Source organism: Alligator sinensis, unplaced genomic scaffold, assembly GCF_000455745.1.
Source record: "Alligator sinensis unplaced genomic scaffold, ASM45574v1 scaffold1028_1, whole genome shotgun sequence".
NCBI classification, from domain to species: domain Eukaryota; kingdom Metazoa; phylum Chordata; order Crocodylia; family Alligatoridae; genus Alligator; species Alligator sinensis.
The window spans coordinates 99,102-114,777 of NW_005842846.1; positions in this window are offsets into that span (position 1 = coordinate 99,102).

The window sequence follows — 15,676 nt, forward strand, 5'->3', positions numbered from 1 at the left end:
CACAGAACTAATATACCTTGATACCTAAACTAGTTCTTCCACCTGGCTCAGGTAGCTCTGCTCTGCATTGCATGGTAGACATACTCTACACTCAGGTGTCACAAGGCAGTAACAGGTGTCTACATCCAGGTGGCTGTGCTCTATGTTCACTCCTGCTTTAAACAGCTGTAAATGGCTACACAGAGGTGTGATGCAGTGGAGCTCCACATGCCTAATTTTAAAACATTGACTAATTAATCTTTGCAATCCTTCCCCTCCCCACCCCCCGCCCGAGACAGTTATTGCCAGGCCAAAGCTGATAGGTACTTTGAAGATATTAGAGAGGTAGCCATATTAGTCTGAAGTCAGGTGGAAGGCAGGGTAAAGATTCACCTTGTAGACTAAGTGAATCAGAGATGCATAAAGTTTTGTGAGCAAGCACTTACTTCAGCTTTTGCTTACAAACGTGTAAACCCGTCTGATTCAGATACCAGTGGCTTTTTGATGCATTTGATGTGTGCGCTCATGCAGGCAGGTATGTAGCACATAGACATAATGCTGGTATGTAACTGATAAATAGATACACCTTTAGTAGTGCAAGAAGGGTTTATTATTTTACCTCCCTTGATACGGATTGGTTTAGTAATAGGGTTGTATATTGTTATTATGCCTTGTGTCATATGAGGAACTTGGGTATTAATTTGGAAGTAGAACCATGTGGCTTGCAGTTTCTCACCTAAAGTGACCCGTGCCCTTAGAGTTTGTGACCCATATTACAACTGGATGGAAAAAAACATTCCTGTGAACTTTGTATGGCTTTTATTAAAAAGGATGAACAAACAGATGTACACTTAAAGCATATTACTGAGCTAATTTACTTCACATTTTACTAAACTAATTCAAAATGAAACAATGTAATAATCAAATTAAGGTCACAATCAATACGTCCTCTGCTTCAAATGAATTAACCACCAAGGTAATACAGTAGTAATTTAATCAAATAATGAAGAGGGCACTAGAAAGAATTATTTTGTTTCTGTCTTGTCTTCACAGAATTTGAGGAGCCAGTTTCCTTGCACTCAATGCTCCAGCCAATGGTTTAGATCCGTGGTTTTCAACCTGCAGCCCACAGACCCCTGAGGGTCCTCAGACTATGTCTAAGGGGTCTTCAAAAAATGACTATGATCAATCAAAAGTATGTGAACCTCCATTCTTACAAATCAAAGGGGTCCACACCTCCATTCAAAATTTTTTAGGGGTCCGCAAATGAAAAAAGTTGAAAACCACTGGTTTAGGTCAGAGAGGGCACATCTACATGAGACACTACTGTGCAGTAATTATTGTGCATTTATTTAGTACTTGTATGATCAAGTACTAAATAAATGTACAGTGACTGGAGTTACTGCACAGTAGCATCAGTGATCACCTTTTAAGTGACACTACTGCACAGTAGTCTAATAATACTGCACAGTTGCGTATTAGCACTGTCCGTGCTGTGACAAGCTACTGTGTGGTATTACTCAGCTGTGCAGTCAGAGTCTTGTGTAGATGCACCCACGATGTGCTTATTTAGCTTGTGAGAGCCACAGGCATCTGTAGGATGTAAAAATCTGTTGCATATTGGCAAGTTAAGGATGTGGGCAAACAAACAAGTTATTGCACAGAAAGCTAGAGTGGAAGAGCAACAAAAGTGATTAGAGGCCTGGAAAACATGATTTATGAGGAAATGCTGAAAGAACTTGGATTATTTAGTCTGGAGAAGAGAAGACTGCAGAGAAATTGATAACAGTCCTCAAATACCTGAAGGACAATTATAGAGAGGGTGGAGATGGGCTTTTCTCTGTGGCTGTAGGGGACAATGGTCTCAAGATACAGCGGGGGAAATTTGGGTTGATTGGGAAGAACTTTCCAACTCTGAGGGTGGCCAAGCATTGGAACAGACTACCTAGGGATGTTGTACAATATCCTTCCCTGGAAACTTTCAAGAGCAGGTTAGACAGACACTTGGCTGGGAGAACTGATCCTGGCTTGAGCAGGGGGCTGGACTAGATGGCCTTGGCCTTGTGAGGTCCTGTCAAACCCTGCTTTCCAATGATCCCAATTTAGAGCACAACAGTTGCTTTGTGAAACAGCCTATGTGCACACTTTGGAGCTGCAATAAGTGTTTAGGTAGTTTGCCCCTCAATGAAAATGGGTTTGCTGATGCAGAGCCAGCCTTGGGGAAAATGGTGCCCTGGGTGAACTTCTATTTTGGCAACCCCCCTCTCCATCCCCCAGTATCCCCCTTCCTGATGCCCTCTTCCCAGTCAGCAGCACTGCTGCAGGCAGAGGCAGGTGGAGAAGTGGAGGGGGGAAGGGGGAAGAGGGGTGCACAGCTACCCAGACAGGTGACCCTGTCCCCAGCTACCTAGCTGCTCTCAGCTTGGCACTGCTGCCCAGTTGCCCACATGGAGACACTGCTGAGGCCAGGAGTGATCATGACACCCTGCGCAGTCAGCCCTGGCCAGCCTAGGGTCAGGGCAAAGGGAAGCATGGCTGCCTGGGCAGGTGGCCCCCATCCCCAGCTCAGTCCCAGGTGTTGTGGGTGTCTCCCTGGCCCCATTACCATAGCGGGCAGGCCTGGCTTCTCCTGAGCAGTGGCTGGAGGCAGGGGGGCAGGGATCAGCTGGGGTGGGGACGCATGGGGGTAAAGTGCTGGTGTGTGTGTGTGTGTGTGTGTGTGTATGCATGCGCATGTGTGTGTGCATGCATGTGTGTTTGTAGCATCCCCACTGAAATTCTCCCTGGCCCCCCCAACCATGGCACCCTGGGTGGTCACCCACATCGCCCATCCCTAAGGCTGGCTCTGAGCAGATACACTGTAAATTAACACCCCAGCTTACCTCATGCTAATCAGTTTACATGGCCAAACCCTAAGGCCACCTGTACATGTGCAGCGAGGTTGCTCCGACACGCCGTAATTACAGTGCGTTGGAGCAGACTCAATTAACTGAGTCTGCTGGAGCATGGTAATTAGCTGGAGCTCATTTGACAAGCTTTAGCTAAAGTGCCGCCACTGCCATTTTTCAGTGTGGGGATGCTGATACACGAGACACTTCAGGCACTTTAATTAGAGTGGCTCCCAGAGCCACTCTAATTAAAGTGCCCCTTCCCTCCCACACACTCCTGGAGCATGTATATAAATGCCCTAAGTCAGCCAAACAAGCACTAATTGCATCATGGCTCATTTTACATGAATGCCAATGTTGGCCACTTGCAAGTGCTGCTACAGGGTACCCACCTCCAAGGGCCTATGAGCGCCTATGCCCTCTGGCCTCTCCCCTATTCAGTAGTCTTACCTGCCACACCTTGATGTTTAAATTAGTAAGGGAGGCTGTACAGAGGACAAGGCACGCTTTTGAAAGAGATGGTCCCTGTCTGGTCCAGGGCTCCCCACTCAGCCTCATCCCAATTTTATTCTCGCTGAGCCTTGTAGCCCAGCACCCACAGTTCAGGGCCACAAGCTCCTGGTGCAGCTCCAGGCATTCCCTGTGACCTCAAGCTCCAGCACCTGCAATATCCAGTACGTGGGCAGCTAGGGACCCCCTGCCACCTCCGGCCTCTCAGTTCAGTCAAGCTCAGCCTCCTGTGGCTGCAGAACACACTGTAGTCACACGCTGTGACCTCAAGTTTTACACAGCACAATCTCAAGTTTGGGGTGCTCCCTCCATCACCCCCTCTTTGTGGTCTCCTCCACCCCTAGAGCCACAACCCACCTCTGGGGGGGGGGGAAGAGGGAGGATGAAACCCCCCAAAATACAAGCACCAGCCCCATTGCATAGGAATGTCCCACATGGGGTTCACCACACCCCTTGGTGGGGGGCTCCACATAGAAAAACAGAAGACAAACAGAAAGTGCTCAGGATAGTTGACTTGCTTCCTATGCAGGCTCCTAACTTCCCTTCACTCCAGGCAGTCTCCTGATTCCTCTCCATAGTCTGGGCTCCAGGTCTCACGTCTCTCACAGAGGTTTCCATCCCTGACGGCTTCCACGGCCTCTCTGGCCCAAGGCATGGGCTTATACAGGGCTCTCTGGGTCACGTGACTCCTGTACTTCCCCCTGCCTGGGCCATTGGTGGTGATCCTGGTTTTCTCTGATTAAAAAAAATAAAACTCCCCAATTTTCAGATTAAAAAAGTAACCCAAAACCCACATTTTTCTGTGATCAAAATGAAACACCACTATACATATATATATATCCATATATTAGTGATGTTTCATTTTAATCATGGAAAAATGTGGATTTTGGGTTAGTTTTTTTTTTAATCTGAAAACTGGGGATTTTTTTTTATCAGAGAAAACCAGGATCCCTGACCATCAGTCTCTGCCTGCACCTGGATCCAGCAGCCACCTTGCTGCAGGTCCCCCCTGCCTGTGGGTTTGGCTCTGGGATCACCAGCAGGGCACAGGCAGAGAGAGAGAGGATGGAGATAAACTGGAAGGAAGAGATAGGAAAGGGGGGAAGGGACCTCTACCAGGGGAAGGAAACACTGGTAAACACACAGCAAGGTAATGGAGGAAAAAGTATAGAAAGTGGGGAGGTGAAGGGGAAGGAATGGGCCAGGGGTGCCTGGCCCCCTTCCCTTTCTAGTAATGGGGTAAGAGCCCCATTTCAGGCAACAGCAATTCCCATTTAGCACTTCCTCCTTAAACTTGTCTGTTAGTACTTGTCATTAGTGGCTGTGTCTGCATGAGCAGCAGACTGCGCAGCTGTTACTGTGCAGTCATTTAGTACCTGCAGGACTGTCCCCGCATGATTTTTTTCTGACACCACTGCTCAGTAGCAATGAGCTACTGCACAGTAGCTCGTGGTTATAGCACAGTAGCATCTCATATAGACGCGCCCAGTTTGCAGCTGTTATATTTTCCCTCCCTTTGCACAGACTTTCAACAGACATTGCACAGAGGTGTAAGCATATCCTACATAACAGCAGCTTTTTTTTGTACTATTTTTTAGCCCAGAAGGATTTATTGGCTAATTCAATGACAGACTTCTATTCATGTTTTAGTACCATTAAAGGTACCACTTACATATATGCATCTGCTGAGAGAAAGAGAAAAAAATAGAGAAATTAGGGTGTCCTTTCATTGCAACTTAATTCCTTGAGGCCTCTAACTAACCCCTGGAGGTAAAGGCTTGATCTGAGTTCATGATGCCAACACAAATCTTCTAAGAAGCTAACAGGCTGGCCATACCAAGGACTCAAGTGTTTCAACTTTTTCCCTCTAAATGGTCTATCAAGGGAAGGGCAGGGCATGTACCTTGGGATATGATAAAAGCACAGGAGACCATTTCTTCTACTGGTAGTCTATAAATAGTTTATTGTTTCCCATTTGCCCTGATGCAGTGTTTTTGAGCCCATTTATCTGAATGCAAGTATTCTAGGTAGCCAGTCTTCTCCCATTAAGCAATCTTCAGGCCTTAGGTCATGACAGAAAATCGCTGAAAGTGTCTGGATTTCACCAGATCAGATGTTCTTCCAGAAATGAAAAACAGGACACGTGAGTAAAGGGTCCTTGCTGAGAAAGCTGATCCCAATCTTCAGAGGTAATGGACGTCAAACCCACCATTGATGGAGATCATCTTTTATAAAAATAACCAAAGAACCTAATCAACACGTTCTCTCCCCTCATGCATTATTTCCATGACAATCGCTTTTGTGTTATCAGTATTTCTTAAAATATTCTGTTGTTTTTACCAGCAAAGCCCTAGGGAACAAATTTAAGTTCCCAACATACCTTAATGGCTTTTAGCTTAAAAACAAAATCTGCTTTTACATTTTGTCAAAACAAATTTTACTTGTAGTTGAGCAACTAAAGTTTTCCCTAGTGACGACTTAACTCTGAGCCTATTATTCCTTACAATCATCAGGTAGCACTTAGCACAGACTTCCATGTCTTTCTCTTGATATGCTTAGGCTTGGGAAAACGGGCTATGTCACTATTAATTAACTGAACTCTGTTGTTTTGGGGCCCCCACTACAGAAAGGATGTGGACAAATTGGAGAGAATCCAGTGGAAGGGAACGAAAACGGTAAGGGGGCTGGGGGACATGACTTCTGAGAGGCTGTGGGAACTGGGCTTATTTAGTCTAGAAAAGAGAAGACAGAGGGGTTTTAATAGCAGCCTTCAACTACCTGAAAAGGGGTTTGAAAGAGGATGGAGCTGGACTGTTCTCAGTGGTGGCAGATGACAGAACAAGGCGCAACAGTCTTAAGTTGTAGCAAGGGAAGTTTAGGTTAGATATGAGGAAAAAAATTATCATGAGGAGAGTAGTCAAATGCTGGAACAGGTTACCCAGAGAGGTGGTGGAAGCTCCATCCTTGGAGGTTTTTAAGACTCAGCTAAACAAAGCCTTGGCCGGGATGATCTAGTTGGGGATGGTCCTGCTTTGAGCATGTGGTTGGACTAGATGACCTCCTGAGGTCCCGCTTGACCCTAATTTTCTATGATTCTATTATTTTAATTTTGGTGGTACAGTGCTCTATGTGAAAAACGGGAATTTGCTCTAAAGCTTTTGCCTCTGGTTGGGGTCAGTTCCTGGGAAAGCACTGTTTCTAGAAAACTGGAATGTGTGTGTAAATAAAACAAGTTATAATAACAGTATAGTATGCCCAATATGCTCAGCTTCCTCCCAAGGGAAGCTGGCCTGCAAGGCTCCATGTACTTGCTACCATCTAACAGTGGACCAAGAATATTTTAGATGTGTTGTATCAGTATGTGATTTTCTTTCTTCCTTCAGTAGCTTTAGAATGTGCATGGATTGCACAAAAAAGCAAGCTTACAATAACTGCAAAGGCCCGTTGTAAAAGAGGAAACAGTAATTAGTTAATAACATACGATCATTAGAAATGTGGTTAAATACATTATGTAGTATTACTGGATTATAAAATACATACGTCTAAGGAATTCTCTTTTGGTAAATTTATTTCCCTTAGACTTTCATGTGAAGAAGTCTCCTCTGAATGCTGCTGCAGTCTAGAGAAAAGATACCAGCAGAGAGCATGAGAGCACTTGCTTTGTGGATAAGAGATTCCTTTATGAAAGAACTTTTCCGTCCCCCCTGTGCACACTCCGTTCTAACATGTCACAAGTTCTCTTTTGCTAAAGTTCACTGTGCCGATTCCTTCCTTGCTGACTTTGGCAGGAAGTTCATCCAAACCAAGTGTATGGTGACAAATTCTTGCTCTGAAAAAGTATGATCCTGCTGGGAGGTTGAACATATAGCTATTAAAATGTTCCACAAGAAAAAGCACCATGTCACGTCTGTATCTCCCCTTGTCAAAGATGCTGAAAACATCCATGCTTCAATAAAGCAATTGTGAATTGTCAGCATCTACTGCAACCTGTTCAGCATAGTGAAAACTTTTGGCCACATGGAACATTGCTGGCTATTCTCTTCCACTGCTGTTGCATTTTCCCCATTCTATCTACTTGAATTTTCCTGTGGGATAATGCTAGCTAATGCTACCTTAGTTCTTGGAGCATGTGGGGACTTCATGGAAACCAGATCTCATGAACGGCACCTGGAATTATCTATTAATTCATTACAATACCAACTAGGTACAGTCCAATGATAAGCAAGACCACTGAAGTAATTTTAGCCTTATTGTTTTTTCATGACACTTCAGCTCCTACGTACCTACGTGCCCAAGGGACTTACGAAAATGAGACTTTGGTTTATAAATCACTTTGCACTTTTGAAGAATATTACCTGAGACCTTCACCTAATAAACAGATGGATTAAACTAAACTAAAATACCTACAATCTTGCCCAGGATTAGCGTGCAGAATTGGATTTAATTAGATTTAATTAAATCAATGCAAACCCCGGTAGGTACCATTATTTCTGTTTATGAGCATCTTCCACTAACTTAACTTGATTCGTTACTAACTTGAACCAAATAAGAAACTGAAGAGTTTTAAGTTAAACCAGTACAGTCTTATGAGGAGAGGCTGTGGGAACTGGGGTTATTTAGTCTGAAGAAGAGAAGAATGAGGGAGGATTGAATAGCAGCCTTTAACTCCCTGCAGGGTGGTTCAAAAGAGGACGGAGCTAGACTGTTCTCAGTGGTGGCAGATGACAGAACAAGGAGCAATGGTCTCAAGCTGCAGCAAGGGAAGTTTAGGTTGGATATTAGGAAAAGCTTTCTCACTAGGAGAGTGGTAAAGCATTAGAATAGGTTACCTAGAGAGGTGGTGGAGTCTCCATCCTTGGAGTTTTTTAAGGCCTGGCTTGGCAAAGACCTGGCTGGAGTGATCTAGTTGGGGAGTGGTCCTACTTTGAGCAGGGAGTTGGAACAAATGGCCTCCTGAGGTCCCTTCCAACCCTAATTTTCTATGATTTTATAATCTTTTCACACAGACAAGTCCTTAGGCTTGCTTCAAACAGGGGTTGTTGACATGACACCGAAAATGGTTGTCAGAGGTATCACCTGCATTATCAGAGCCACTAATATCGATTCACCTAAATCTCTGTCTCCAATTATAGGAGGAAATTTTTCAAATGTTTCCCTCATGTAGACAAGGCCTTAGCAAAATGAAGCCAAAAGAAAGGATCTAGTCACCTGAGACTTTCATTCCATTTCCCTTTTACCCAAGTTTATTATTGCTTCCAGGTCTTACTGTACTCAAGGATGGGGGAAACGAGCGTCCAATAGAAACAGGGAAGTGAGAACATTTGTAAAGTCCAGAGAGGTTTAAATAAATGACGAGACTGGTCTTTCCTGATGCTACAGTTTGTGGGGCAGGGCTTCACATGCGAATGGTCTGTGGGACAGGAGGTTTTTGTTATTGCACAACAATCCTTCCTACAGCAGTATGTCTATTTGTTTTAAGTAGGTGGGACCAAAACCTTATATGCATGTTTCAGAATACAATCATCAGCCCAAGAGCAAGGTAATCATTGACCTAATTTCACTGATGTGAATGCATTTAGTTCTAACCTAGCCTGCAACGTACAGTACTTATGGCACAAGCTTCCTTTCTTATTTGGCCCCATCTACCTAGGCAAGACAACTTGTATTAGGATGACTGAAGGATTAGAATACAATCCTTTCATACCATTAATCTGGCTTAGTAGGGAGGTCTTTGATTCCACGACAAAATTAAAGCAATGTCTACCACAAGAGTCTGTCTCCTGAGAGAGAGGGGCAAAGGCTAAACCTGCAGCATCATTTAACTTAGCTTGGAGAATTGCAGACCAGAGCTTGCGGTGAACATGAGTAATTAATCACAAACAGCAAGAATTCAATAATTCAAACCAAACTACACACAGCTCATTTCTAAGCAATTTATTATAGTGCAAATCAATGGCAGTGTTACTCATAAAACTTCTCCCTGGGAAAAAGCAATAATTCATCCAAAATTCATCACACTGTGGCTAGTTTGAAGGGAAAATGTTGTTTGACATCATTAATGCAAGTGTTAGATGACAACATGTACAAGACACAATTGGAGTAGTGAGAGCTAAGGGGTCCATAATGGACTATATATTTTGCTTTTTAATGACCAATGAATGGCAGCAAGTTTGTAAATCTCAGGCCAGTTCAATAATCTGAAAGCTGATATACATTAACAAGCCATCAGGGACATGGCATACAAAGAAGATTCTCCAGCTTATCCACAGGGAAAAAAAACCAAACTGCTTAATTATGTAAAGATAAAGAGACAAAAATGCTGTAACTATTGCTGACAATTCTTATATGAGATATGTGGGAAAGCAGATCTGGAGGAGGGGGTGACAAATTTGGATGCAAACTATATACACCTGTCTCTGCTGCCTTTTATCTCATCTTCCTGCCCCCTAATTCTCCTCTTTGTTTATTCCTCCATTGCATTTGATCATCCAGATCTTTGGGAGCTTTGAGAGGCAGGCTTGCCTTCGTAATGACTAGCGGTGTCTACACATGAGCTTTAGTGTGGACTAGACCAATTAGCTGTGGAGTAAAGTGTCACTGGGCATGTCTACATGTGTCCCTATAGCGCCTTTGTTACTGCACTGTCATTTAGTACTTTCTTTTGGAAGTAGTAAATGACGCCACAGCAACAACCTGTATTGCCCCATGCATGCTGCGCATGGTTGTTTTTAGCTGCTATGTCACTGTAGCAATGTGCTATAAAGGAGTGCATTGCTCTGGCGATGTAGCTGCGGCATCAGAGTTTGTGACCGAGGCTACGTCTGTGTAGCGCATTGCTACGGTGATGTAGCGTCATACGTAGATGCTCCCACTGTCTACACATGTGACGGTATACTAATTTACACCTGCAACAGTAAATTAATTTACACCTGTGTAAGACAGTACTGTCGGCACTGGTTCTCTTATGTCAGAGTAATTTATTGCGATTAAACACACATGTAGATGCTGACCATGGGCATAAATTGAGCCTGGTCAGCCCAGCAAGCTGGTGGCCAGACTCCTGCCTTTCACCTAGCCACGTGGCTCTGCATTTTCAGCACTCTCATGCCCTAGCTAGCCCTTGGCCATTTGATGCTGCAACTCAGAGCCCAGGGCTGACTCCCCATATCTCCTGCTAACCTAGGCCTGATCCACTTTGGCTCAAATTGCTGCAGTCCCAGATGTGTGTGTAGACACTGCACCCGGGAGTAGTTTACTCCAGTTTAACTGCTTCCAAGTTCATTGTTTCGCATTAATTGCACATGTAGATGAACCCTGTGTGTAGTAAATATATTGCAGCAGAGATGGCCACAAGTGGCACAGACAGCCCATGTGTGTAGCAGGCAGCAGACTGGGAAGGAGAAAGGCAGTGCAATGGCAGATAAAGCAGGAAGCAGAGCAGCAGATCAGGCAGAAAGCAGGCTAGCAGCTTGGTCAGGGAGCACAGAGCAGGGAGCAGAAAGCTGAGCAGCAGATTGGATGAGGGGGAAGAGATTAGAGCAGCACTCAGGGAGGGTGTGAGGCTTATCTGTGGTATGTCTGCCAAAAAGGTTGGTCCCCATTATATTAGTGTGGTCTGAATTACTCATTGGGGACATTAGGCACTACACAACAGAAATTAATAATCAACAATTGCAAGAAGCAAGGATTTTGTTGGGTGCCATCTTTTATTGAACCAACGACATGGCTGGGATAGACTTCAACAAGCATTTGAAACCTTGTCTATCCCAAACATGCAGTTGGGCCAATAAAAGATATCACTCAGAAAAATCCATGTCCCTCACATAATTCTTGGACCATTGTGACCACATCACTCCAACACTACCAATCATCCACTGTTATTTCTCTATCTTACCTCTGCTCCTTTCATTCCCAAACTGTGATCCACTGACTGCCAGCAGTTGGATGGCTACCTGAGAACCAGCTACATCTTTTTGTTTCAGCTGCCTTTACAAGTGTCTGAAAAAAAAAATCTGTTAAAATAAGGGGAAATAAGGGAGACCCCCCTTCCCTGAACTGTTTTGGCCTATTGTGCTTTTTCTGTGGACCTTCCACTTACATGTGATACAGTGGTGAGAATGAAACAGGTCAAGCATGCTGCTAACTGGAGAGCCCAGGTTGGCAGGTAGCAGAAAGAAGTTAACCACTGGTCTGCCCTATTTTTGCCGACTGATATGAATGTGATCTGTTATAGGGAATCTAATGGTCAGGCCCATCCTGCTATAACTACAACCCAGGTAGAAGTCCTTCCGCATTGTGAAACACACTAGACGTTCAGATGGTTTACAATTTAGGTCATTTGCTTACGCATTTCAACACTGAGCCCAATTTCATTCCTCTGGGTTCTGAAAACGCTGATCTCAGCTTTTGGGTAAGCAGGCTCTCATGGAGCTCTTGGCACCTCCAACACACTGGCTGGCATCAGAGCTCGGAAAATTTATGTTTGCTTCCATGCTGACTGGCGCTTATTCATGTTTCCATACTGGTGCCTGGTACTCAAAGTGAAATCCAACATAGGAGTCTTTCAGTCTTTGTTTGAACTTTATTTAAAAATCTGAATTTTGAGGGAAAAGGTCCTCAGGGTGAAACAGTACATTATATTGTATATGATAGAGTATGAAGAAATTTCTGGCAATACTTGTTCATCCAAGATGCTATGTCTCCCTGTATTTATATCACTTTGTAACAGCTGGTCTAAGCGTGCAAGCTCATACAGTTACGCCCATGCAGAACCTCACCAACTGAAAAGCAAATGACAATGCATGTGCATAGGAAACTATTCACAAGACTGGGCCTTCATACAGTAAAGCACACTTAGTAAGATTATTAAAGTCCTATTCCTTCATGAACAGAATGAAGACTAAAATGTGTTCACAGAATCCCTGCAATGCCAGTAACACCAGACTGGCTGTATGGATACAGGACTTTTTAATAATCACTTACTAGTATCTAAGTTTTACTTCCTAATGAGCTGGAACACTGAATATTGATTTCTTTACTGCACAGACATATAATTCAGTTATTTTTGCTCTAGACTTGAGCAGCCGATGAACTGTATCAATTCTCAAAAATCTCTTTCTAAATTGAATTAAAAGATTTGAATCCAGAAAAGGCTTCTGATTTTTACTTCAGGCGACACTATACACATAAAACATGCATTAAAAAAATCCCCAGGCAAAAACTTCTCAAGCCAATACTGCAAAAAAAAAGTTACCAAAGGGAAAATAAACATGAAAAATATACATAGAAATCCCTAGCTATTCAAAGGAAAGACTTAAAGTAACAATGTAAACTTCAAACACCCTTAAGCTCTGCTCCAATAATGAATAAAAGTCCCATAGGGACCATGGGCTAAAGAAGCAAATTAGAGCAACTGCTAGTTTATTCTGACATCCGAGCTTGCAAATATTGGCTGATACTACTTCCTGCTCACATACCCATGAACTGTGCAGAACTTGGATGCAAGGAAGAGTCTAGCACTTTGTGTATTAAAATTTAATGACACATTTCTGGTACATCCTGTGGACCGGGGAACCATAAACCTCTATTGGATGATATTAAAAAGAGGATTTATGACTATTAAATTGATCCATGTTCTCCTTACTTTGTAAGGCTGCAGTTGTTTCTTAGCCACTCCGTTAAGCAAGGCAAATTGAATAGTAAACTGCAGTTCCTACCTTAGTGTTTCTGGCCTTGTAAACTACAGGTCACAAGTTCAAATCTTCATCTTACTTAAAAATGTGTCAGCAGCATCCATAGTTTCAAAATGTCAGGGCAGATTTCATGAATTTTACTGTGGCTTTTTAAGGCCCTGGACTAAACAATGGATGAGACTCCCTTTCATGCTTATTCTCGTATTCAAAATGGCCATTAAAGTCCTTGTTCAAAAATGATTAATTTTACGGGGCTGGCTCCTGTGTCTCAATTGTTGATCATGGTTTTATTTCTGAGAAAAACACCACTGGTCAAATTTATCCAGGAAGCTTGTCTGTTGACCTCCCTGGAGTTAGATGAAGGATGAATTTAGCTTTGGGAAGAAAAAGAATGACTCCAGAATAAAGAGGATGTTAACAATGGAAGCAAGGATACCACACCAGTTTCAATGCTAGCAAAACAGTTCTCACTAGAAGATAGAAAAAGAAATGAAATGTCTTTCACTTGTGCCACAAACTCTGTCTCTGAAAATAGATGTCAGGCTAGTTGTAACTCTGAAATTACACAAGAGAGTTCTTGCACTAGCATTTTTATTTGGGGAGAAGTTGGCTTTCACAGTGTTCAGTGTTCCAGATTATTACAAACTGGGGCGGTAATGTTGTCAGGACATGCTCTCATTTTATTATTATTTGAATTGTTAAAGTCTCCTTTAAATATTTCAAACCAGTTTAAAAGACTTATATTTTTATGCAAAACAATATAGATCTGAGCCCATATTAAAGAAGCCACTATTAAAAGCTGAGCGGAGTTTTTCAGTTGACTAGAGTGACATGCCGCACTGCGGCATTTGGCTTTGGGTAGTTCCCAACAAAGCTAGCGATCCTAGGTCTTCACATTGTAAAGAGGCTTGCAAACTCTTTTTTTAAAATCAGGTACTTGTCATATCGCACTTCTCTCCTTTAGGGGCCAAGGATTGGGGATGGAGCTTCGATCTGGTTATGTGCATTGGCGCCAGACTCATGTGCTGTGGAAAATCGGCCGCTCAAAAATTAAAGCTGAAATAACGATGCACATTAGGAGTCAAAGAAATCCCACCCGGCATCTCTTCACCAAAGGTTGCCCAGCATCGCTTGATAAAAAGAACATCTAAATCTCAATGAGCTGTCACTGATGACCAAGCGTGAAACTAGCTCTGAAACATACGGCCAATTAAAATTCTCAGAGTCTGTGTGGAGAAAAGAAGTCAAGTGAACGTTAGGCAAGAATCATTGTCTTCTAGAAAATAGTGAGGGAACGATTCCAAGTGACTGGGCACTACTGAGGAGACACTTGAAGTATTTAGAAGGGATATCTCATGCCTGGACTGATTCTTCTACTTGTATTTCTGTCTTCCTTTAAATGAAGCATTTGAAACAAATGGCATTGGAAGTCTTTGTAGACAAAGAAAATAAGCATGTGCTCTCTGGATATTACCAGCTAGAGAGAGAGAAAACTCCATTTTGCAGCGTTTTGCATTAGTCTAGCACAGGGGTGGGCAAAATGTGGCCCGAGGGCCGGATGCAGCCCGTCAGGCCATTCTATCAGGCTCACGGGGCCCCTTAAATATTTAGAAAATTAATATGCATCTGCCCCTGGCTGCCTGTCATGCGGCCCTCGATGGCTTGCCAAAACTCAGCAAGCAGCCCTCTGCCCGAAATAACTGCCCACCCCTGGTCTAGTGCATAAGATGCAAGTACCCAAAATCTAATACTTGGTGCATTTATTTCACTTTTAATCTCCAAGTATATTTACAAGGATGTCTAACTATTATTAGCTCCCATTTGCAACAGGGTTAATGACACCCTGAGGCTAGATTCTTCTCTCTGAGACAGAAGTGCAAACAAAGTAAAATAAGAGGTCAGCATAGTAACACCAATGTAACCAAAAGCAAAATCTGAAAGTGAGAGGTAAGAACAAGTGCCTCATTGGGTCTGAAGACAGGTTCATCTTGCCCAGTATCTCACAGTGGCAGAGTAGATGCTAAGAGAAAAAGTATTTATGCAGGAATTGTCCAGACTGATCTGTGCCCTGCTTTCCCTCTTCTCTTACAACTTCCCACTTGCAGAATCCTGGAAAGGCCCAAGTTGTAGACACTGTAGACATGATTTGCCTACGAGTCTGACAATCAACTCCTGCCTTCGCTTGTGCTTGTCAGCTTCCATAAACTGTGATATAAAAGTAGTGTTTGGGACCAGATTCCATTTTAACCTGATAGGTGCATAAATTCACTTTGGGGCGTGTGAACTAGCTCAAGTCCTTAGATAACTAGTACTGCAAAAGGTGGGTGGGTCTTCCTCCTGCTTGCTGGTTTCTTGTGACTCAGTCTTAAGGGTAAGATGACTGTGCTTAACAAAAGCAGATGCATTAATGAATATTCAGGGACATGAGCAGGGTGGAATAGAATTACACTCAGGTGCCCACTGGGTGGACTAGGAGCTGGTCCTTGATGTTCAGTTATTCTGCTAATATGGACATATCCAACATTTTTATCACTTGCCCAGCTGTAATAGAAAACATGAAAGAAAAATGTTTGATTATGCAAAAAACATACTTCATATCCTTCTGCA